Source organism: Monomorium pharaonis, chromosome 6 (assembly GCF_013373865.1).
Source record: "Monomorium pharaonis isolate MP-MQ-018 chromosome 6, ASM1337386v2, whole genome shotgun sequence".
NCBI classification, from domain to species: Eukaryota; Metazoa; Arthropoda; class Insecta; order Hymenoptera; family Formicidae; genus Monomorium; species Monomorium pharaonis.
This window is the reverse complement of record NC_050472.1, coordinates 13021769-13046501: the sequence shown is the minus strand read 5'-3', so window position 1 is coordinate 13046501 and position 24733 is coordinate 13021769. Positions and strand designations below refer to the sequence as shown.

Below are 24733 nucleotides of genomic sequence, written 5' to 3'. Positions count from 1 at the left end.
GCCTCCTCCTCTTCTAAACCTCATAATCTTCGTTTTCTCCACGTTTACCTCCAGACCCTTCTTATCCAAATATCTCTCCAGCCTTTCTATCATATTTCTCATCTCGTCCTCCGTCTCCGCTATCAACACCATATCGTCCGCATATGATAGCGAGAAAATCCTGCGCTCCCTCAGCCTCACCCCTTCCCACTTCATTTTTCCCATTTCCTCCTCCAGGTCTGCCAGCACCATGTTGAACAGCGTCGGACTCGATGGGCACCCCTGTCTTACCCCCCTCGCTGTACAGAAACCTCCTCCTACCTCGCTACCTATCTTTACTCTACTTTTTACTTCTATCAGCACTTCGCCTATCCTAATCGTCAATCCTTCTCTCACCTCTCTCTCTCTCAAGGCCTTCATCACCGTCTCTCTCCCCACCGAGTCAAACGCTGCCTTCAGGTCCACAAATAGCGCTACCAACATTCCCTTACTTTTGCTTACCTGCCTATTTATCAGATAGTTTATCACGTACACCGCATCTATCGTCCCTCTTCCTTTCCTAAATCCAAACTGACTTTCTGAAAATATCTCTTTCTCTTCTATTTCCTTCTTCAGTCTCTCCGTCAGGATCGTCGTATACACCTTGTAAAGCGATGGCATGAGTGTCACCCCCCTATATTCCTCTACCTTCTCCCCGTTTCCCTTCTTTAATATTGGGGTTATGATCCCTTCCTTCCATTCCTCCGGTCATCCCTCTCCCTTCCATATCCTCCCGCAGATTCTCCACACCCACTCCTTTATTCTCTCTCCTCCATACTTCCACACCTCGTTCGGAATTCCATCAATCCCCATCGTTTTCCGGTCTTTTAACTTATCTAACACCCTCTTTATCTCTTCCTTGGACAGCTCCTCTTCCCCATCCTCCATCTCTCTTCTCCCACTATTTCCCATCACTACTCTTCTCTTCACTCCTCCTAATATATTCCTGAAATATTTCTCCCATTCACTTATTCCGAATTAATTACCCTACCGAGCGTTCGGTAGGCGGATCTATTATTCTCGGGATACCGAGAGTCGAGTCACCGCGTAGCCGGGCCGTGTCGATCTTCGCCTCGTATAGAGTAGTTATTGCGCCTATTGTCTCCTCCCTCGGGGAATATGTCGAGCCGACAGTCGATCTTTGTATTGGCGTAAGAAGTAAAGTCTCGCGACGGGATAGCGTGTAAAGTAATATCCGCCGGGATTCATCTGCCGCATACCGAGAGTGTGAGCCGGTTGTGCAATACCGAGGCGGGCTTCCGCAGATGAGGATTTCTGCACGGAATGCGCAAGTTACGTAGCGGCCTATCCCGTTTATCGCCTATTAAGTATTGTTAACGTCGTGTGCCGTCATATTGAAGTAGATTGTATTCTGTGTAGAGTAAGCTTTGAGCTATTGTGAATGTTGAGTTAAGTACGCTATAGCCGTACCGGTCAGTGCGTTATAATGATTAGATTGTAATCGATGGCAACGCAGTTGCCATTCTAACTTCAATACATGCTTATTATATTTATTCAGTCGATCTAGTTATTCACGCGAGACCTCTCCTCTCCTATTCCGCGTGCCGAGAAAGAACTTCGCCCCTCTGCCATTTCGTGTGGAGGCGGGCTAGCCGGCATTTGGCCGTCGTGCGAAGTACCGAGAGTATCGCGAGTTTTGTGCGGCGCGAATTACGCGCCTGGCGCCCAACCTTTTGTTGAGAAGCACGGCGAAGTTGCAGACGCGAAGAAAATAACGTTGCAATTCCTAATTTCCTCTACTTTCGCCTCCACTCCAATTTCCTTCATTATCTCTTTAATTTTTCTGTTTCTGTCTTCTCCTTTTTCTTTCAGCCCTTTTATCACAATATTCCTTCTCCTTTCCTCTCTCTCTCTTCCCTCCCATAACTTTTCCATTCGTTCTACTCTCTCCTCCATCACTGTTGCCCCTTTTGTCTCTTTCTACTTCCCTTCTCCTTCTTCCACATTCCTCCTCTCCTTCTTCATTTCTTCCACCGCTCGTTCTAATTTTTTCAGCTCTTCTCTCAGTTCTCTTCTCTCCTTTTGCCAGCATTCCTCTCTTCTCTTCAGCTCTTCTTTCAACTCTTCTATTTCCATTTTCATTATTTCTTTTTGATTGTCCGCCACTTCTTTTATCTCTTTACTTAGCTGTCTCAATCCCTCCCCCAACTCCACTCTTATTTCCTTTAACATTGTCTTCCAAACCTCCTCTTCCACACTTCCCCCTTCCTTCCCTTCCGGCGATCGCGTCACTTTCTTGCTCCTTTTGAATATGTCTGCTAGCCCTCTTTCCCGCTCTAACGAGTCTCTTCCTAGCAGCTCTCTCTTTCTTTTCAGCTGATCTTCCGTACTACTCGCGCTGCCCACGCTGTCACTTCTCTCCCTTCTCACTCCCTCTGCCATCGTCACTCTATCTAACTCTCCTGGTTCTAAGTCTGTTCTTTCTTCTTCTTGTGCGCGCCCACTGCTCCTACCCTATGCCCCTCTATCTTAGCCACTCTATCCGCGCCCGCTCGCCTTCTCCCACTCCGCGAGTTACCTCTCTTTACTTTCCTACTCCCTGCTCGTATTATTCTCGCGCTCCTTCTCTCCCTAACCTCTCATTCTATGCGCCGATTCACCTTACCTCCGCCCTATCCCTGCACGCCCTTTGCTCCCTCCACTCGCTCTCTCTCACTCACTCCCTCTCTCTCTCCCTTCACTCTCACTCACCCTAATTCTCTCTCTAATCACCGCTTCACTCCGTTCTCTCTCACACCTGCTCTTACAATACTTCTACTCACTCTACCGGAAACGGAAGTTCTCAGATTTTAGTAAAACATCATATATAGGGATTTTTGAGGTCGCTAATAACAAATATAATGTTAAAATTAAAAAATTTAAAATGGCGAATCAAATATGGCGGACACAACATCTTTATCAAAAAATGTAAAAACATGGCAATTTTTAAGCAAATTTTTATTAGAGGTTTTCGAGGACGTTGATTACAAATATGCTACTTAATTTTTTAAATAAAAAAAAAAAACAAATGGAGTTCGATAATGTCCTGCAACTTTCTCGCGGTAGATCTCAAAAGCTATAGTCCCAGGTAGCAAGGTGACGTCTAATTGACGGCATTTTTTGGTCATTTTATGACGAACCAGACGTCATAATGTCGAGATAAAATGACGTCTAAATGTTGTAAAACTGACGTACATTTGTCTCATCTTAACGACGTCATATATTGACGTCAAAAATACGTCATTATTTTCATATTATTGACGTCATTTTCAAGAAGCTAGTATCGTACATTTGACGGTATTTTATTGTTATTTTTATGAAAAAATATAGGTTTTTAGGTTACATTTAATAAAGACGACATTTTAACGTCATTTTTATGACTATCCCAGGTAGTAAAAGCCGTTATTTTGACGTTTTAGAAAATATTTCGGGTACATGTCCTATATATGCAGTACTTGCATTATGAAAATATCGAAATAACATAATTATAATGTAAAAAAAATCTACGTTGTTTCTCAACAAGCATCACGACCCACCACACCATAATCACGTTTGGAATTGCCTAACTTCCGCGGTCACCCATCCAACTCTGAACCGCCGTCGACGTTGCTTGACTTCGAAGATCGTACGCTACTTAGCCCTTTGTGATGATCCATGAACACTTGATGATCATGAATACATATTTGTTATAGATCAGTTCAATAGATGCGAGAAACATGAAACTTGTAGTTAACTAATATTTTTATAAATAAATATAAATTTACAGTTTTTTTCCTGATTTTTACATATGCAAAATAACATGTGGAATAACTTATAAAAATATGTTTTTGCTCTGTTCTTTTGATAAAGCTAAATTATACCTCAGACAAAACGCAATATTTATAAAATATTTATAAAATATTTATGATATTTATTTAAATATTTTATAAATATTTATCCAAATATTTTATAAATATTTTTGTGGTCTTAGATTTGACAAATCATAAAGATTTATCATAAATATTATAAAAATATTTATGAAATATTTATAAATATTTACAAAATATTACTTATACAAATCTTTATCTTTTATTTTTCATAAATATTATATAAAATATTTAATTTATATTTCAATATGTTGAATAAAGATTTTTTTTTCGTATATATAAAATATGTGTAAAATATTTATATAATATTTTGAAAAAATAAATATTTTGAAAAAATAAATATTAATAAATATTAATAAATATTTATGATAAATATTATGTGCTGCCTGGGATGATTCTAAAATATTGATAGTATTAATTATATAAAATATTATATTAATTTTAATAATGTTGTTTATTAACCAATCTTTAAATAATGATAGTTATAGGTAGCAAGGTGTCGTCCACTAGACCTCAATAATTTGTCATTTGAGGTCAAATCGTCAATTATTACAAAGAATTATAGTTAACGTCAGTAATTAGTCACTAATAAAATCTTATTAATACGTCGTAAAATGATCAATTAACTGACGTTATTAATTAGTCAAGAATATGACGTCGGAAATACATTGTAGGATGGATAAATGACTGACGTAATTAATAGGTCAAAAAATGACGTTACTATTACGTCTTAATTTGGTAACATGACGTCTGCGACCTTAAATGATGAATTATTGACGTCGTATTAACGTCACCTTGCTACCTGGGGTTATGTAGGCTAATCGCGGGCAAATTTGATAAAATATTTGATTTAAATTCTTAATATCCTATTTTTATAGACATCCGACCACTTATATTTATTTGTATTACAACTAATTTCTTTTTGCCACTTTGAATTCGTCATTTTGAATTTAGAATTTGAACAGCAAATTTGTAATTAAAGGCCTCGAAAAGTCTTGAAAAAAAATTTTTATCAAAAAACGACGAGTTTTTGCATTTTTGGTCTGCCATTTCGAATGCGCCATTTTAAATTTAAAAAATTAAATAGCATATTCGTAATCAGCGTCCTTAAAAATCTCCGATAAAAAATTTACATTAAAATTGCCATGTTTTTGCATTTCTTGTCCGTCATATTAGATCCACATTTTTAATTTTTAGATTTTGACATCATATTCGTTATTAGCGACCTTCAAAATCATATCTATATATAAAGTTTTATTAAAATCTAACAAAATCTTGACTTTTGGCCACTTTTCCGGTCTCCTGGCCCACTGTGCACTGTGGCATTTGATCGCGCGAAAGATGTCTCATATTATTTTTTCAAACATAAATGAAAAGTTGCAAAAAGTTGCATAAGTACGTTAAAGTACATAATATGAATAACACATTCCACACTTCATTTTTTTTATGAGTTATAGCCGATTATGAGTAATCGGTATACAAAATTGTACTAAAGAATTTACTAATTAAGCTGATAATATTAGGAATTTGTATGTAATTTTGATTATTTATACATGTAATTAATTTTCATGTATTTCACTCATTCCTATGTATAAAAAAACGAAGCTAACGAGCCCTTTAAATAATAATATATATTTAATTTCGTTTGTAACAAATAATCTAGAGAAGAAAAATAATGCTTAGCTACAGATTAAAATGCTGCCAAAAGAATACAAATCGATAAAAATTATTAAAAATTGTATCCCGGCAACTTCAAAATATGCACAACATAAGGACGTAATTTATTTCATAAAACTTTAAAGTTGACTTTTGGCCACTTTTTCTGGTCTCCTGGCCCACTGTGCAGTCGGGCGTACAATGTGCTAATGCTCGTGTGCCGTTTATATACAGTCTTCGGTCGCTTTCGTCGACCAATCTCGGTTACGCCTTTGTCCTATTCGCCGGATTTTTCCAGGCTAGTTTGTTAGGATTCGCGTAGGAGGTGCGAGAAGCCACGCTCTTCGCGACCTTTTGTCGCTAACTGACAATCATGCTTCGACATGTTCCAGCTTGTTCGGCTTATATTACGTTGTTACAAGGAGTTGATACCTGAGGGATCGTGATAGATCCTTACAGTAGACCTCGACGATGACGTCCGACATTGAACAAGCCGCGGGTTTTTACCGCTAAAAGAGGCACGCTGCATGATCCTGGAATTTGATGGGAATGCAGGAAAATTGCAAGAATTTCTAAGCGCGACGTATGCGGTCGAAAACATTGACCCGATGGACGAAGTAAGCTTAGGAGCCATCTTATGCACGAAATTAAAAGACCGAGCAATGTTAGATTTTTAAACGCAAAAAATCCGCGATTTTGAGCAATTAAAACAAGAACTAGAAGCGTGCTACGCCAGCAAAAAGAACACCACCCACTTACGACAAAGGGAAGTCGTTCTTTAGTGTTTGAGTTACGGAATTTCAACCACTTGTTCTTTTCACTGGGTAATAGAATGGCAGTCATTCATCCGATTGCAGTCCACAGCGTGTGATTGTAACTTTTCCTCGGAATAGAAATAATGTAAGCATCTGTGAATAACAAAAGAAAAAAAATTAATTTATTATTATTTGATAAAAAAAAATTGATAAACATGTTTATAAAAGAATTATTACTTACCAATCGCAAATGTATTTTCTGCATCTATTCTTGCTCAATTGTGAGCTTATGAGTCGGGAAAGATTTTTTATCAGTACAAAGAGCCCCACTTTGCCTTCGTTATCTTGCACGTATAATAAATTTACATTCTTCAAATTTACATGCTTCTCCTTCTTTTCACTTGAGAGTCGCAGAGGGACAAATTTATCCTCTTCGATGCCGTAACATCAATAGAAATATTGTTATTAAGTCGCTCGAATTTTCTAATGTCTTTCAGCGCGACCAGAAAATCTATATCTCCAAAATTCAAAACGGTACTGTAATGAGGGTACGACGACATTCTATCACTACGTCTTTCTGCAGGATAGAGCGGCGACCACCGACCATGCGAAGCATGCATTGTTTTCAGATTGCACGTTGATTACTGCTCTTTTCAGCATAATAGGTCCGTGGTAATGTAAAACGACATCCCGCACGCATAGAATTGTACTTATTTATATTAACAGTTAAATTTAGTATACGCGACAACGCCCACCCACTATCACGTTGTTGAAATTCTTCCAGCAACGTTAACGTGGGCTCGATAACGTACAGCTCGTATCATTTGTTCAAATCTGATAATTGAAAGAGTACGTAATTTTTTGTATTCACACTCTTGTGTGTGTGTGTGTGTGTGTGTGTGTGTGTGTGTGTGTGTGTGTGTGTGTTGGCACCTCTTTATCTCCTGCTACAAATTCGCCACTAAACGCAGTGTTCACTTTTACACTGTCGTGTTTGTCTATGCCTCCCGCACTCGCTCGAGCACAATATTTTTAGCATCTTCTAAAAAATGACGTTCGATATGACGCACTCCACATAGAAATAAAACCTCCAGTAGACGTCTAATGGACGTCTGCCATGGAAGTTTAAACTTCTAGTGGACGTCCATTAGACGTTCAATATAGAGCCATTAAAAATCCACAGTTCCGCATTGTGGACGTCCATTAGACCTCCATTAGAGGTCGTCAAAGAAGTCTATTAGACGTTGTGTGGATCATTAATAGAGGCTTCACGGAGCCTCGATGGATGACTGACGGATGTTTCGTGGATCATTAATAGAGGCTTCATGGAGCCTCGATAGATGATTGACAAAATAAAAATTTAAAATAAAAATTTTATTTCTTTTAAATTATTTTTATCAACAGTACATACTAAATTTAGGACAAATTTTTATTAATTAATTAAATTTAAATTATATTATTTTATTTTATTCTTACTTGTTTTTGGTAGGTTTTGAACCCGGGACCTTAGGATTACAAATCTTTGTACTCTATCTGCTATGCCAATTTGACTCATCGATATGAGTACTTGTTATTGTCTGCATATACCTATATGTTATAAACTGACGCCATTATATTATTTTTTATAAAAGCAATTAAATTTTGCAAAACATATTAAAAATAAATAGCATTAATTTATTTACTTATTAATTTCATTGTTAAATTTATCTTCTTCCATAACCTTAATAATTTGATGGAAATTGCGGTCTGTTTAGCATTAATACTTTGAAGCGTTCAAATGGTGTGTAATGCATGTAAATTTGAAGAATGCAAATGGTTAATTAGATGGTTTTAACTATATAGATCATATATTCTAAGAAAAATTGAATAATACATTTATTATTCTGTTTTTGTTCAGTACATGATAAATTTAGATTTTGTGCATTTGTTTGTGCGCAGTAATTGTAGACAAACCGTTATTTTTGGAAACATTATCTTTATGATAATTATTTTAAATATCAAATGGATCTCTTATTTAGGATGTTATAGTGTTGTCTGATTTCTGAATCGACTACAACGCGCATGGACGGCTCAAAAATCGGACAGATATCTTTTATGAGACATTAAGCTGATATCATAAGAATAACATTTTCAAGAAACTTAAATGAAACTCTTTTATGAGATATCTCAAAGACCTCTCTTAGTAGACGTCTCTGATAAATGTTACCATTTGGACATTATTTCCACGATATCTAAATGTTTTCTTAAAAAAGTTCTCTTAAAGTTTTCATTCTGACAAGCGTGTTGTCTGGGTAACTTCTACCATGAAAATAAATGTTCCATACAGCTATGGAAGTTTAATGGATACCTAATAGACGTCCATCTAACTTCCACCATAGAAGAAAACATCCAATGGAGCTATGGATGTTTAATAGATCTCTAATGGATGTCTATCTAACTTCCACCATGGAGGTAAACCTCCAATGGAGCCATGGACGTTTACTGGATCCCTAATGGACGTCTATCTAACTTCTGCCATGGAGGTAAACCTCCAATGGAGCTAAGGAAGTTTACTAGACCCCCAATGGACGTCCATCTGACTTCCACCATGGACATAGACGTCCCATGGATCTATGGAGGTTTAATGGACGTCCATTGGACATCCACTAGATGCCAATTTCTATGTGGGACGTTAATCACTGCACCGATAAGATACGGCTCTCGAATGCAGTATCCATTTCACGCCACTCAAATCTTGCGTTATTACCACTATTTGCATTATCGTCACTAGTGTTAGCGTAATTGCCACCGACGTGCATAAAACGTTTTTGCAGGCGCGTTTTTTCACCTGCGAGTCGAGCGATTCTCGCCAAAGATTGTCTTTGTCCAACGACAAGCCGAGGACGCTTGGCACGATTACGTTCCTTAAGTTGTTTGATGCACTCCTCACATTGTTGCAACCAAATAAAAAATTCACCCAATGTAGCGACTTCGTTTGCTTGTTCTAGAAGATCGCGTTCCACTCGTTGGAAATTTTCCATTTTGCGAAAAAAACTGAATCGTTCTTAAAACCGCATTTTAAAAAAAATTACTATACACACAAGTTTTCGGGCAAATTGACTCGAAAATTGACTTGAAAACGTCTAAGGGATGTTCTAAGAGTCTCACATATATACTATTTGTAAAGTCACGTGATTTCTTGAAAAGAATTTTAGAAGAAGGGAAAAAGTCCTACTGATTGTGAGCTTTAACATGTTGCGACATGTTCAATTGTATCAAAGAAATTTTTCAGGTATAATATTAAACGCAGACTACAGTGTTACGTCCAGGTTTATGGGGTTTTGACTAGGATCGGAAGGTTGGTTGGGTATGGTAGATAAAGAAGGAAGGACGCAACATGACACGACTCCCGAAGGCACAGGCTCGAGGAAAAGACAAGTGCCTTAGGGGCAAACACACTCTTTATTGCCAGAAATGTGGGTCAGTGTGCCGGTAGGCTCACTATAACCCCTATCTCTCGGCTGTGCGTCTGTTGGTCCTGCTTTCGAGTCAACAAATTTAATTGTTTTAACTCGGGATCGGACCCGATACAGTCTTTAGTTGGGGAATGAGGGTAGGTCGACTAATAAATAAATCAAGAGATTTAACTTATAATCATATTTATTCTAATGTTGGTGGTTTTATACAGAAAAAAAAACTGAGGTTGATATTTACTATTGTTTTAATTATGTATACTTAATTCCTAATGGAATACATTGTTGGTAATACTAATACTTGCTATTTATCTATATATATGTATAATATGTATATATGTGTTAGTGATAATGTTGGTGCGGTAGTTATTATAATAATGTGTGTATAAAGATTACAATAAATTTAAACATACTAGTTCTCGGATTTTACAATAGTTTGTTATATATATATATATATATATATATATATATATATATATATTAATACCAAATTCTTGGGGTGAATCGACGGGTGAGGAAGAAGTTAGAAGTTTCATATTATCTCTCGGATGATTACTGAGGAAGGGGGAAAGAAATTGTAAAAGAAATCTACTGGGACTGCGAAGGGATCATGGTAATGAGGGGTAAAGGTGAGGATAAAATCTGTGGGATCGAGTGCAGAAACTACATTAAATAAAACATCTGGGTCTATTGCTTCTGGGGTAAATTCGCGATAGTTTTGGAGAGAAAGATCTGTCTTTACTGGGAATTGTTCTAAGAGTTCTATCAACGAGTTTTGGGTACCATTATAATAATAATGGCGCGGCCTGGGTGGTACTCGGTCGAATTCGTCTAAGAATTCTATAGAAGGTGTAGGGGAAGGTGGGGATGGAATTTCTTCCGGTTCTGGTGAGCTTACAGGTGAATACGCAGGGGGAGTAGGGACTCGAGATGAGTCTCCTTGGGTAGGAGGGGGAGTAGGGACTCGAGATGAGTCTCCTTGGGTAGGAGGGGGAGTAGGGACTCGAGATGAGTCTTCTTGGGTAGGAGGGGGAGTAGGGACTCGATATGAGTCTCCTTGGGGAGGAGATCGCGTCGCCTCTAGATACTCTTGGTACACCTGGTCAAGGATGGCTCGTGCTGCTCTGACTCGTTTCCGACGCTCCCGTCTTATGGATTGGCGAGATCGTTTTCGTTGGGGATAGTTGTCCACTAAAGTGACAACAGTATGTTAGCCGGGAGAGGGGGTTAACAGCTGAGATTAAGAGACTTACTACTTGATGAGCGGCGTGTAGGAGGGAATTGAATCCAAAAATCTCTTTCTTAGGTCGATCCTCGCCGGACAGGTTGGATTTGAAGTCGGCTGGCCGAGTCCAAAGGCGGTGGGCCCGCGGGGTGGTGAAGTTCGGAGAGAAAAGGTGCACTCGCTGAGTTGAGTTACGAGTTCTGCACTAGAGTCTGATTTTAGCACTTTCGACACTTCACTCGTCAAAGGAAGCAGACAATCCGAAATCGGAGCAGCGGTAACTAATCACGAAAGCTATTATGTGACTAAGTGACTGAGACAGTGAAACCGACTGGCACAGTAACCGAGACAGGAACTGTCTGATTTTTCGGAGTGCAGGTTTATATAGCATAATATTCTTCCCAAAAGGTAAAATTTTAGGTGTGGGTGTTTCGGGGATGTTAATTGACGGGAATGCATGGGAACTAAGTTTTAAGGTTTTCATTGGATGGGTGGTTGTTTGGTCTTGGGGTGGTGTTCATTAGCCCTTTTGGCTATTGGTTCGTTGGTTCCCTCCGCTTAACTTTTTCAAATCTGGTAGGTGGGAGGAGGTTTTCAGATGCTCTTATCTTAAATAGGGAGAGGAAATTTTATGTTTCCCGGCCCGCGCATTTCTCAGGGGTGGCAGGCACATCTGGTTTCCAAAGGAAAATTTTATAGTTCCTTTGACATTTGAGGTGATCTGGCTCTCTTTCGATAACATTTCGCCCGTAAATAAAAAGTGTTTTTACCCTTAAAACCAAATGTGCCCTTGCCCCTTTTCGAGTAATCTAACTTTCCATCTGGCACTTATCTGCGGTCGTAAAGGAATTCTGTAAGTGCCCTTAGTCCGTTAAAGGCAAATATTTGAATTTTAACTTCGCCGGGGCCTAACCCCCACCAAATTTTATGGGCTTTTAATGTCTTGGGTCCCTCTGATTATGGGAAACAGACGCCCTCGCGGTGCAGAGATATTTATTTAATTTTCTTTCTCGCGACACTTGATCGCAGATAAGTCTCAGAATTTTGTTTGGTTTGCTTATCTCTGAAAAGGTCAGCGGGCAATAAAAGTGAAGTCCCCTGGACGTAACAACAGTAATGTTATACATTTTTATTTTTTTAAAATATTTTTTATGTTTATCAAATCTGGCAGCCTAATATCGGCGCTCGTTGGCAGCCGAGATAACAGCGCTGCTTATACAATTAGTGTAGTGGGAGAGAGAAAGAGTAAACTGTAACTGGGGTGGAATATGCATAATATAATTTTTATTATTTAATTATTTATAATTTACATTAGAATATATATAAATATATAATTTAACTTCAATTATAAATAATCAAATATAAATTACATAATATATATATAAAATAATAATAAAGTTTCTATATCTATGTACCTGAGTGGCAGTGAATCCCGAGCACAAAGGACTTTCGAAAACATCTTGAGACAAGTTTCTCAATTGTTACAAAAAACAATAAACAAAGGAAATTTTGAAATTTATGACAGGATCAATTGTTAAAAAGAAATAAACAAAAGAATTTTGAAATTTATGACAGGGTCATTTGTTAAAAAAAAAAACAAACAAAGGAATTTTAAAATCTATAACAGGGTCATTTGTTACAGAGAAACGATCAACAAGGGTAGTTTTGAAATTTCTGACATTGTCAATTGTTATAAAACAAATACATAAAAGAATTTTTTAATTTATGACAGGTTCATTTGTTAAAAAGAAACAGTAAACAAAAGAATTTTAAAATTTATGACAAGGTCATTTGTTATAGAGGAACGATAAACGAAAAAAATGTTTAATTTATGTGATAGATAATTACTCCCTTCCCCGGTGACGTCATTCCCCTTCCCCATTCCCCCCCATTCTATTGTTTAGAACCCGCCTAGTATAACTACTATTAACCTCAAGCCGTACTCTCACCCTTCGGGTCCTAACTCCTAAAGCGTACAAACTACTCGTCTTCTCCGGGAAGAATTCTCGATCCAGGACTTATCGACACAACAAAATTGCTGACAGCGGTAGGATCCAGGAAGCCAAAAGTATACAATACAAAGAGATCAACAAAGTCAAAAATTAAAGAAAGCATGATTCCAGCCAACTAGAACCAAGCAGAATCGACACAATTGTGTTATTAGTGCGCGAGTGGAAAGTTTGTGCCAATGTGCCACTACAACCAATGTGCGAGTGTCATTAAAGAACGAGCTTTTCTGCCGGTGAAAGAGCGTGGGAGGGGCTCACTTGGACACAGTGCAGATAGACATGTTACAAATGGACACACAATAATGTACACGGTTTAAATAGACACGGTTCATTTGGACACAAGGATTTTGGACACAATAACTTTTGGACACACGGGCCATAAATTTTGGACGGGAGCGTCCCATTTGTCCACGTCAATATTGGCCACGGTTCCGATTGGCCACGTCAATATTGGCCACGTCATTATTGACCACGGGGTGGATTGGCCACGTCATTATTGGCCACGCGTCATTATTGCCCACGTCATTATTGCCCACGCGTCATTATTGGCCACGCGTGATATTGCCCACGTCAATATTGGCCACGCGTGATATTGCCCACATCAATAATAGCCACGTCAATATTGGCTACGCGTCAATATTGACCACGTCATTACTGTATATGGGTTTGCGAGTTGGACGAAGTGGGTGCAAGAGGGGGGCCGAAGGCCCCCCCCCCGTGTGTGTGTGTGTGTGTGTGCTGCAACGTTGCTTTCCCTCGGGAACGCCAGGTCCGAGGGGGCTACGCCCAATTAAACGGGAATCTCTGTATATGCGGTAACAAGTAACGCTCTTCTAGTTACATAGTTTACTAGACGGTAGCTTCAGTATTTCTCGAGAATGCTCTCTATACGGTATCAGTACTTGCATACGGTATCCCCCACTCGCTCGGGATTGCTCTCGAAGCGAGAACGGTAACTTGTAGACGGTATCCCCTAAATATCGGACGAGATTGCTCTCGACACGATAACGGTATCTTGTATACGGTATCCCCCAATATCGATCGAGATTGCTCTCGATACGATAGCGGTAACGTGCAAGAACGGTAACTTCCCATGCTCTAATTTGTTGGGCGCCAGGCGCGACTTCTCGCGCCACACAATAATCAACGATAATACGGTAACTAACTAGAAAGCGCTACAAGTGCCGGTAGCTCGTTTACTCGAGACAGTAGAGTGGCGTGGTTCTTAGTGAGGCGGAAAGCGTGGAGAAGTCGGATCGAGGCAGGTCGTATAAAGATTCGGTACTCACTTATTAAACAATTAAAGAATATTTTATATTTCTTTACTGAGTGAAAACGGTAACAATGCTGCAAGGAGCTTACTCAATGCGTCTGCACACAATTAATTCACGGATATTACTTTGATAGAAACAGAAACGAATTATAGACACAAAAATGTGGAAAAGACAGAATTGATAATACGCGGCGGGAGGCCGACGAGGCTCTCCGCTCGAACAAAGACAAAATTAATAATAGCGGAAACAAGTCGCGGTAACAATGATTCTAATCCTATGACTGTCGGCTCCGGCGTAGTCCGAGAGGGACGTACTTGCGGTATAAATTATTCGGGGCTGGTCGGTCCGAGCCCTCGTGCGGCCACAAAACTCTACTCTTTACTTCGAGTTACCTTACACAACAATATCACTAACTGTATCGGATTCGGATAACCGAAGTCACAAGTGGAAACGGTATCCGGTATCCGGTCCCGCACGAGGGTTGACCGCCTTTTCCGAACCTTACTTAATCGATGGCTGCCGAGTGCTGGCCTTACAATAATGAACGGAGTCCTGGTCCCTGAAGTCTTCGGTAACTGTCGCGGTATCTGGGGCTCGTCCTCTGCCAAGTACACGCAGTCACGGCTTGCCGAACAGTGAGGAGCCCCGGTCCCACGCCGGCCGGCTCGAGCCGCCGCGCATGCGCGTGCTTCGATTTTCGGTCGATCCGCACGCCTCGATCCCATGCTGCGCCGCATCGCCCCTCCAACTGCCTCGTGGTCCGCGCGTGACGACTTCCGCCGATGCGAGTGCTATTGCTCTGCCATTTTTGGTCGGCCCGGCTGGCCATGCCGTGGCCGAACCGATCTGCGTGGCGGGCGGTTGACAGTTTGACGGTCGCTCCCCCGGTCTGCAGCCCGGTGGCGTGCCCTCGGCGTGATTCCTTTCAGGAATCCCTCATGTTGCCACGCGGTAAATTTTCAGCCACGGTATCCTTACGGCGACGGTATCCTTGCGGCTCAGGGCGGTAACAATCAGCCGGGCTCGTCGCACGGCTCGGCGGGGAAACTCTTTGCGGGGCACCTCGCCTACTGTCGACTGCTCGCGATACTTTTCCCCCGATGGCCGCTCCTCCTCCGTTCGTGGTACAATAAAATTAAGCCCTCTCTCGGCGCCTTAGTCCTAAATACCCTAATTAATCTGACACGGTAACGCGGAAACCAGAAAAGAAAGAAACAAACGTAAAACAAAGTCGCATCCCCCTCGGCTCGGCGAGGAGGAGCCCCAAATCGACTCCCTTGGTCGAACTTACGCCCTTGTGACGAGCGCGACCGGACGCGTCACGTCACAGTGCAAAGCATTTCTCTGCACCACATGGGTTTGCAACTTTCCACGTTAAGCAAAAAAATTGATTAATATTGACGTGGGCAATAATAACGCGTGGGCAATAATGACGCGTGGTCAATAGTGACGTAGGCAATAATGACGCGTGGGCAATAATGACGTGGTCAATATTGACGCGTGGCCAATATTGACGTGGCCATTATTGACGTGGGCAATATCACGCGTGGCCAATATTGATGTGGGCAATATCACTCGTGGCCAATAATGACGCGTGGCCAATAATGACGCGTGGGCAATAATGACGTGGGAAATAATGACGCGCGGGCAATAATGACGTGGGCAATAATGACGCGTGGCCAATATTGACGTGGGAAATATCACGCGTGGCCAATATTGACGTGGCCAATATTGACGTGGTCAATAATGACGCGTGGCCAATAATGACGTGGCCAATCCACTCCGTGGTCAATCGGGATCGTGGTCAATAATGACGTGGCCAATATTGACGTGGCCAATCGGGTGCCAATCATTGGACACCTTAAGAATGTGCACCGTACATTTCTACATCGTAAAGTTGTACACCGCCAAGTTATACACCGTACATTTTTACACCATAAAGTTGTATACCGCAAATTCTACACCATAAAGTTGTACACCGCAAAATTGCACACCGTACATTTCTACACTGTAAAGTGGTACATCGCATAGTTGTACACCGCAAAGTTATACACCGCAAAATTGTACACTGCACATTTCTACACCACAAAGTTGTATACCACCACAAAGGTACAGCGTTGCGCCGACGTTTCGCAAACGTTGCAGTTTGCATCATCAGGGCTAGGAGTTCCGATACTGAGCTCTTTTGGCTATATTTGGTACACCGTTGATGTTCTTTAATTCGTGTACTAATCTTTCTCCCGGTTTCTCTTTTGTACATTTTTTCGCAAGAGCAAAGGATTTTGTTACACCTGGTGATTCTAAGCATTGTCTCTGATCCTTTGGATTAGGAAATAACTGGAAATCTTCCTTTGTGTTTTGAAGATCACTTTTATATTGTGTCTGCGCAAAATTTTGCTGATGCGGTCTGTCGTACCTTGAAAATACGGAAGGAAAGCCTTGTTCTCTTCTTTTTCTTTTCTTTCTCTTCATTTGGCGTCCCGATGTTGTTGAGACTGAAACTTTGTTTTTCAATCTTTGGACTGTTTGACTGATGTTTCTGCTACTATATCCATTTTTTGTTAGAATTTAATTAAAATGTTCTAATTCCCCATTCAAAGAAGTTGGTTCAGAAATTTTAAGGGCTCTATATACCAATGAACTAATGACTGAATTGTTTTGCGAAGGATAATGAGAGGTGGGATGAAGATATCGATCTGTGTGTGTTGGTTTTCGTTAGACCTGATGGCTTAAAGTATCATCTCCGTTTCTTCTAACCGACACATCTAGAAAAGGGATTCAGTTGTTTTGTTATACTTCCTTTGTAAACTGAATGTTACGATGCTGAGAGTTGAGAAAGACAAGAAATTGAGGAAGGGTATCTCTGTCATGGCTCCAAATCACAAAAGTGTCATCAACATGTCGGAACCATATAGACGGTTTGAAAGGTGCGTTTTTTAGAATTTGATTTTCAAAATGTTCCATAAAGATATTTGCGATGATGGGTAAGATGGAAAAGCTTATTGATGCTCCAGAAGTTTGTTCAAAGAATTCTCCTTGAAACTGAAAGTAAGTTGACATTAAACAGTGTTCTATTAATGGAAGGGGGTTCGTGGAAATTTTGTCGGATTTCCTGGTAATGTTTAAAGTTCCAGGACTGGAACATTTGTGAACAATGAGACTATATCAAAGCTACAAGGATATCATTAGATTTTGTTTTGATTTTAGTAATTTTGTTCACCAAATCTATTGAATTTTTAATATTAGAATCATTAAGTCCAGTAAGTTCTTGGAGAGATTTGATAAGATAGCGGGCCAAATTATAGGTGGGTTCTCCTATATTGTTAACAATGGAGCGTAATGACACTGATTCTTTATGAATCTTAGGAAGGCCGTAGAGTCTAGGAGCCGAAAATTCTTTGGGGATTAAATTTCTAAGAGTTTGAGGAGAAAAATCTGCATTTCTAAGAAAAGAAATCGTTTTCTTTTCTATAGTGGAAATCGGGTTGCGTTTAAGTTTTTTTATGAAATTTGTGATCCGAGAGCATGGCCTTGATTTTATTGCAGTAGTCTTCCTTATCCATAACCACCATGGTGTCTCTTTGTCTGCTGGTAGAATCAAAACATTGTTGTTTTTTTTGTAGTCTCATGAGATCTCCCTTATCGCCGATTCTGGCAGATATCGTGATGGACGACCTTGAGACTGAGTGTCTGCAATTGTTGGACGTTGACATTCCATTTTATTGCAGATTTTTAAAATTTTGACCACAAAAAATGGGTCATCAATATTAGTAACAGGGATATTCTTGATAATGTTTTAATATTCAGTTTAGGTGATAAATTCGGTCTGCTAATAAACAGCAATGATAATAATGACTGTGTACAATCGGCGGTAGATATTATAAAAAACTTTGAAACGAATTGTCACAAAATTGCTCCGAATAAGGTGGATAAAATGTGAAGTACTGTGACTAATTTTTTACAAAACTTCCTGAATAATAGAAAACATTTTGATTCTATAAATGGACACATTTTAAAGCAGTTTGCCGAATGTAGGGAATTTTTGCGGACAAATGGTGACATCTTTGTTACAAAAGCGGATAAGAGACAGGTTACTGTCATTATGGATAAAAATGATTACATTTAAAAAAATGAACGATTTACTTGATAACAGTTCAACGTATAAAAAACTTGATAAGGATCCTATAGAGAAACTCACATCAAAGATTAATCAGTTGGTTAAAGTATGGCGTAATAACGATATTATAGATGAAACCTCTTATAGATTTTTTAGTGTATTAATGGAAACTTGCTACGTTGTTATGGACTTCCAAAAATACACAAGAAAGAGTTCTCGTTACGTATTATCGTTTCAACTATTGGAAGCCCATTATACAATATTACAAGTTTCTTACAGGACATTCTAAAACAATCGATAAATAAACTGAAGTCTCATATTGATAATAGCTTGTCCTTTATAGACAACATAAAAAATGTGAATATTAACAATGAACAATAATTAGTTTCGCTTGATGTAACTTCCTTATTTACGAACGTTCCAAATGAGCTTATTTTTGAGTCCATAAAAAAAGATGGAATGAGATTCAATTGTTACAAAACTACAATTGCCGCAATTCATACATGCTGTAAATTTGGTTTTAAGTTCCACAAGTTTTGTGTTCGAGGGACAGTTCTATGAACAAGTATATGGCAGTCCCCGCTATCCCCAATTTTAGCTAACATTGTTCTTGAGGATCTTGAAACCATTTGTTTGCGAAAGTTATAATTCACCATTCCAATGTTTTATAGGTACGTCGATGACATCATTACCATTGTACCGAAAAATACTGAAATTAATAATGTTCTCACGATCTTTAATAATTATCAGCCCCGACTGAAATTTACACATGAGATGGAATCGGACGGATCTATTGCTTTTTTGGATACTCTCGTTATGCGTGACAAAAACAAATTGATAACAAATTGATATCAGAAGTCCACATTTTCCGGTAGATACATAAACTTTTTTTCGAGCCACCCAATGCGGTATAAAATCAATACAATAATAAATTTAGTTGATAGAGCAATGCTACTATCAAACAAAAAATCTCATTAGGCAAATATCATGTTGGTTAAAAATATTTTTAAAAAATAACTATTTTCCTGATGACGTCATTGAAAAACATGTTAATAGAAGAATTAACGAATTAAAACACAGAAATGATACCGCAAAGAATAAAGGTTTGACAATGGAAAGTGGGAGTTTCAATACTAGAAGATGCATAACGTTATCATACATAAAAGACGTTAGTGATGGTATTGGTCACTACCTAAGAAAAGTTAGAATTAACACACTATTTACTGTTCCAAAAAAATTAGACCTTATTATAAAGAAAGGTAAAGAGTTGTGTAGATCTACAAGTTGTGTCGATCTAAGAGAACTGACGTTGTGTATCGCTTGATGCAATGGTTGTGGCGCATCCTACATTGGGCAAACTAAACGACAATTAGACACACGGATAAAAGAACATCGGAATGATATTTAAAAAAAATCAAAGTGAACATTCAGTAGTTAGCAAACATCAGACTAAAAATAATCACGAGTTTAATTGGCAATCACCAAAAATAGTGAAAAAAATAGATGCAAAAGGTAGATTGCCAAGATGTTCTTCATAAAAAAAGAATAAAAGTTCTACAAACTTACAAAAAGACACAGAAAACTTGAACTTCGTATATAATAGAATTATCAAGGATGCTTAATGTTTACTTTCTTTACTTTGTTATTACATTTGTCTCGATTTTCACACCGGTCGTTACCATCGTACCGCAAGTTTGACACTTTCAGATTTTTTCTCTTGAAAAAGAATTAATAAACGGATAACATGTGCATCACACGACTACAACGCATTTATAATTTGCTATTGACGCAGACATGTAAGTTTTTATCAATTTGTGGCGACTATTATAATCTCGTAATTTGTTTCGTTTCGTCGAGATTTACTTTTAAACTTATCCTCATTATAATTTATCAACGTATTTAATGTTACTTATATCGACTATATTGACGATACTTCTATTTTAGAACGTGACTTTATAATTCGTTTTGGTCCGAATCTATCTGTTATGTCGAATATTTGCCAATTAATTTTACTTTAACCTGAAGAGGACCCAAATCAAGGGTCGAAACGTCGTTTCTGAAATAAACGAAATTTTGCTGGAAAATCGATTCAACATTTATTGATGGTTTATCATCACTGGTTTCTTGAGTTATTGTTGATTATTGCAGATACGTTGACAACATTTTTGCAATAGTTCCAAAAAAGAGTTTGCACAACATACTCAATGTGTTCAATACCCACACAACACACGGACGTCCTTCGGATATCCTATATGTGTCCTGAAAAGTCTTGTTTATGTCCTCGTATTTCGGATGTCCGCGGGATATCCGAAGTACGTTATCCGGACGTCCCGTTAAATCGCAACTACAACAGGATGTCCGAAAGACGTGTTCCGGATGTCCTAAAATATCGTAGTATAATGTAATATAAATAATTATCGTGAAGATAACAATGCTATAATATAATTTGTATTCTATATCTTAATAATTAATAAAATTTAAATTTTATAAAATTTATACAACGTATATTTTTAATTATTTCAAAATAAGAAAAAATATTGTTTATACATTTTTTATTAATTGTTTAAATATTTTCAACTAATAATGTTACTAGTTAAATATGAAAAACTAAACCTTTTTGTTAATTATAGTTGTATAAAGTTGTTTAAAATAAGGAAATTATTTAAAATATATTATATTAAGTAAAAGTTGAGTGTGTCTGTGATTGGCTATCGCGTTGCAAAGCTCGCCATGCGCGTGCGCGATTGGCGACTCTCGGTAGCTAAGCGAGCGACGTGTGTGAGTGGAGAGACATTCTTACGTGGTGTGTGTGTGTAAAGTTAGCCGGCAGTAGCCAGCAGTTCATCTGCATTTTTGAAAGGTACGTAATCTTTCTTTCTTTAATAAAATATTGTTCTAAATATTACCTGACATAAATCTTTACTTTTATAAAATAATTATATGAAATATATTGATAATTTATTGAAATATAGTCTACTTATAAATTTGAGGTTATTTTCGGTTGTAAAAGTTGCATAGAAAATATTAGGCATTTAAAAGATTAAACAATATAATATCTCATTTTGTATTGATCCCGTATTATTGCCATGCGATAAAAGGGTACTCGTCGTATATTTTACAAGAATTAAGGGGCCTATTCTGTAAACGCTAACGATATCGTTAAGTGTTCTGCGCAGTTCTACGATATAGAAAAACTGCGTAGAACACGTAACGATATCGTTAGTGTTTACAGAATAGTTTATAGTCAAACACTTGTCGATAGACGTAGCAAGAAAATACGAGAAATTGTTTTTTTTTTTTAAGAATTTTTTGTTTTTGTAGACTGCAGAAAGAGGGTCTCAACGCTGAGGAGATATCCGAGCTGCAGCGGGAAATTTATAAAACGAAGCGACGTAGACGATGTTATGTCGCAGCAAAGATTAATCGACGGGAAGGTAATTGAATGTCGAATACAAGTTGCGGAAAGATCCGAAGTTGAAAAAGGTACAAGGTGCGAAAAAGGTACGAGGTACGAAAAAGGTGAACGCACCTTGATATTGGAAATAGAGAAATTAACCTTGATATTGGAAATAGAGAACCTAAAGCTCCGTAAGTACATAGCTGTTTATACATTGAAGTCCGTAGAATTGAATGTTACTGATACGGTTACTTGTATTAATCATTTTGTTTAATTAACGTGTATTTCTTTGCTCGCCGGCTTAAAACGAATTAAATATTGTGGCAAATTAACAGTTTTATACAAAGTATTTAACTTTGCTTCAAGAAACTCTTTGTTAGAGTACTTTTATGGAAATATAAAATTCTTATAAAAATATAACATAAAATATAAGTTATTACTAAAATTATATGAAATAATTATTTTTGAATGTTTTGAATCTTTTTTCGATATTTGAACGTATTTCTTTACTAATTGTAAAAGGATTTATCCCATTTAAAGATATATCGGCCCATACATTATAAATTCTTTATCTACTTCTTGAATGTCATCCTTCTTTGGCCATCTAAACTCATTTAAATTAGCAGATAAAAATTTAATTTTACATGTATTTTTTTCTATACGTAACACTCTTGAACGCGAGACAGGAAGAATTGGAAAACTTTTTACCAGTTTTTCCATTGAAAACGCTAAATGATTGGCATGAATTTGAGACATTATTGTCAAACAACGCTGCTGCGCGTGAACAGCTTGTAAGTATTTATAACACAGTAACGATTCTAAAAATGGTACAAGTAATCGACGATAAAGATTAAATTAAATTTTTTTTATTCTTTCAGGAGAAAATGTTTTCCACTCGTGGGGGAAAAAATGGTGCTGAGCATATTCGACGAATATTACGAGCCGTGTTTTCGCCTTGTGTAGCAACAAAAATATCCTGGCAAGGACTCAAAAAGAATGAAAAGTTCAACGGAACTTTCGTTTCACGTGCATTATTTAGTATGTATATTTAATAGTCGATGACAAAAATTGACGATATAATACTTGAATTCTTGTTCGCAGTTTCTGCAAAGCAGCATTTCAATATTGACGATAGGAATGTGGAGTTAACCATAATTAACTGGTTCCGCCGTTCGTCTGAGAGGATAAAAAACCCAGAAGACAATATCTGAATGTATATTATATACCTACCTGATAAAATAAAACTTAATTGTTTGTTTTTCTTCTCCTTTATATATATATATATATAAAATATGTCAAAGTGAATATGTATATTTTATTTGTGCTCCAACAACTGTCCTCTCATCAAAAGGAATTCACGAAAAATTTGGGTTGATTTATAAATGAAATGTCGAAATATATTAATACTTTATTATTTTTTACTGATCAATAGCTAGCTAATGCTTTCTACGATAAAATTTTTACCAGATAGATGTGAAATTTGAATTACTACATAATTCCGGAACTATGGTAAAAACAGTAATGTTTTTTTTTTATTTTACTCCAGACATAAATTATAATTTGAAAAAAATTAAAAACAACTTAAATAATTTTTTCTTATATTAATTGTTTTATAATCTCAGAAATAGAATATGAAAAAAAACAATTAAGACGTTACTATATTTTTACCAGAGTTTCAAAGTTATAGTCCAAATTTCTCACATTTATCCGATGAAAACTTCATCGTAGAAAGCTTCGACTATCGACGTATACAAAATTGTCTAATGTTAACATATATAATTTTGCTAAAAAATGCACTGAAGCACTAAAAATTGGCTTGATTCATAAATAAAATGTCGAGATATGTTAAGTTAACTTATATATTAACTTAACATATCTCGACATTTTATTTATGAATCAAGCTAATTTTTAGTTGTTTCAGTGCATTTTTTAGCAAAATTATATATGTCCAAATGATGACCATTTTATGTCCGGTGAGGACATTCTAAGGACGTCCTTTGGATGTCTTTTGGCGAGACATAGGACAACCGTTTTTACGTCCATGGGATGTACACGGGATGTCTATCGGATGTCCTTAGGACCCGTTTCGGATATCCGATTTATGTCGTAATCGTGTCCATGTGTTGTGTGGGTAGCTACCACCCCAGACTTAAATTCACGTATGAGACAGAATCAAATGGCTCAATCAATTTTCTTGATACAACTGTGACAAGGATTGATGGTAAGCTCGTTACTAATTGGTACCGCAAACCAACTTCGTCGGACAGATACGTAAATTTTTTTTCCAATTATCCATTAAAATATAAGTTTAATGTCATCAGAAGTTTAGTCGACCAAGCGATTCTCCTCTCTGATGTACGTTTCCATCACGAGAATACTGTTAAGACATCTTGAAAAATAATGGGTTTCCACCGCAATTAGTCAATCCTTCCTTTTCTAAAAAAGCCATGTTATTTATTTATCGAATGTATCGAAGTCATCTCGAAAGTCTCGAAGAATTGTTGCCTTTAATCCGCGATGCTGATTGGTTCTTTCGCTGATCATTGAGCCGCATGCTTCGTAGTGTTTGACAGTTGTGTTTGACAGTTGTGTTTTTACGTCAAAATTGGTTATATCAAAAGTGTGTAAGTAATAAGGTAAGTAATAAAGAGATATATTAAGTAATAATATAATCGGAAATAACAATAGTATCTTTAAAATTTTATAATTTTTTAGAAAAAAGAAGGAAAAGAAATAGATTAGTAGGAGAAAGAGAGAAAGAAGAAGCAGAAAAGGAAACAGAAGGAGAAACAGTGACTTCTATAGAAAGAAGGAGCGGAAAAAGGAGAGAGAGAAAGAGAGTGTAAGAAAGAAGAAAAAGAAGAGTGTTATAGCATTAACAGTAAATATTATTGTATTGAATATTTTATGTAGTTAGCAGCTCGCAATTACATATATTATTGGCTATATTTTTTTTCTGTGTGT

The 24733-nt window shown here is 37.5% G+C and overlaps 1 protein-coding gene and 1 long non-coding RNA gene across 3 annotated transcripts in view; one reads left to right on the top strand and one right to left on the bottom strand.

Moving 5' to 3' along the window:
- The window catches only part of LOC105835746 (tyrosine-protein kinase receptor torso), an 86694-nt gene that overhangs the window by 33211 nt on the left and 28750 nt on the right, over positions 1-24733 (bottom strand). The window lies entirely within an intron of this gene.
- Positions 21126-23074, top strand: LOC118645937. 2 transcript variants are annotated; one of them, XR_004963568.1, is made up of 5 exons: positions 21126-21232; positions 21694-21960; positions 22456-22560; positions 22648-22807; positions 22871-23074. It is a non-coding gene; the product is annotated as an uncharacterized LOC118645937 (long non-coding RNA). The 2 variants fall into 2 exon arrangements; XR_004963569.1 differs by having other exon boundaries at positions 21138-21232; positions 21701-21960.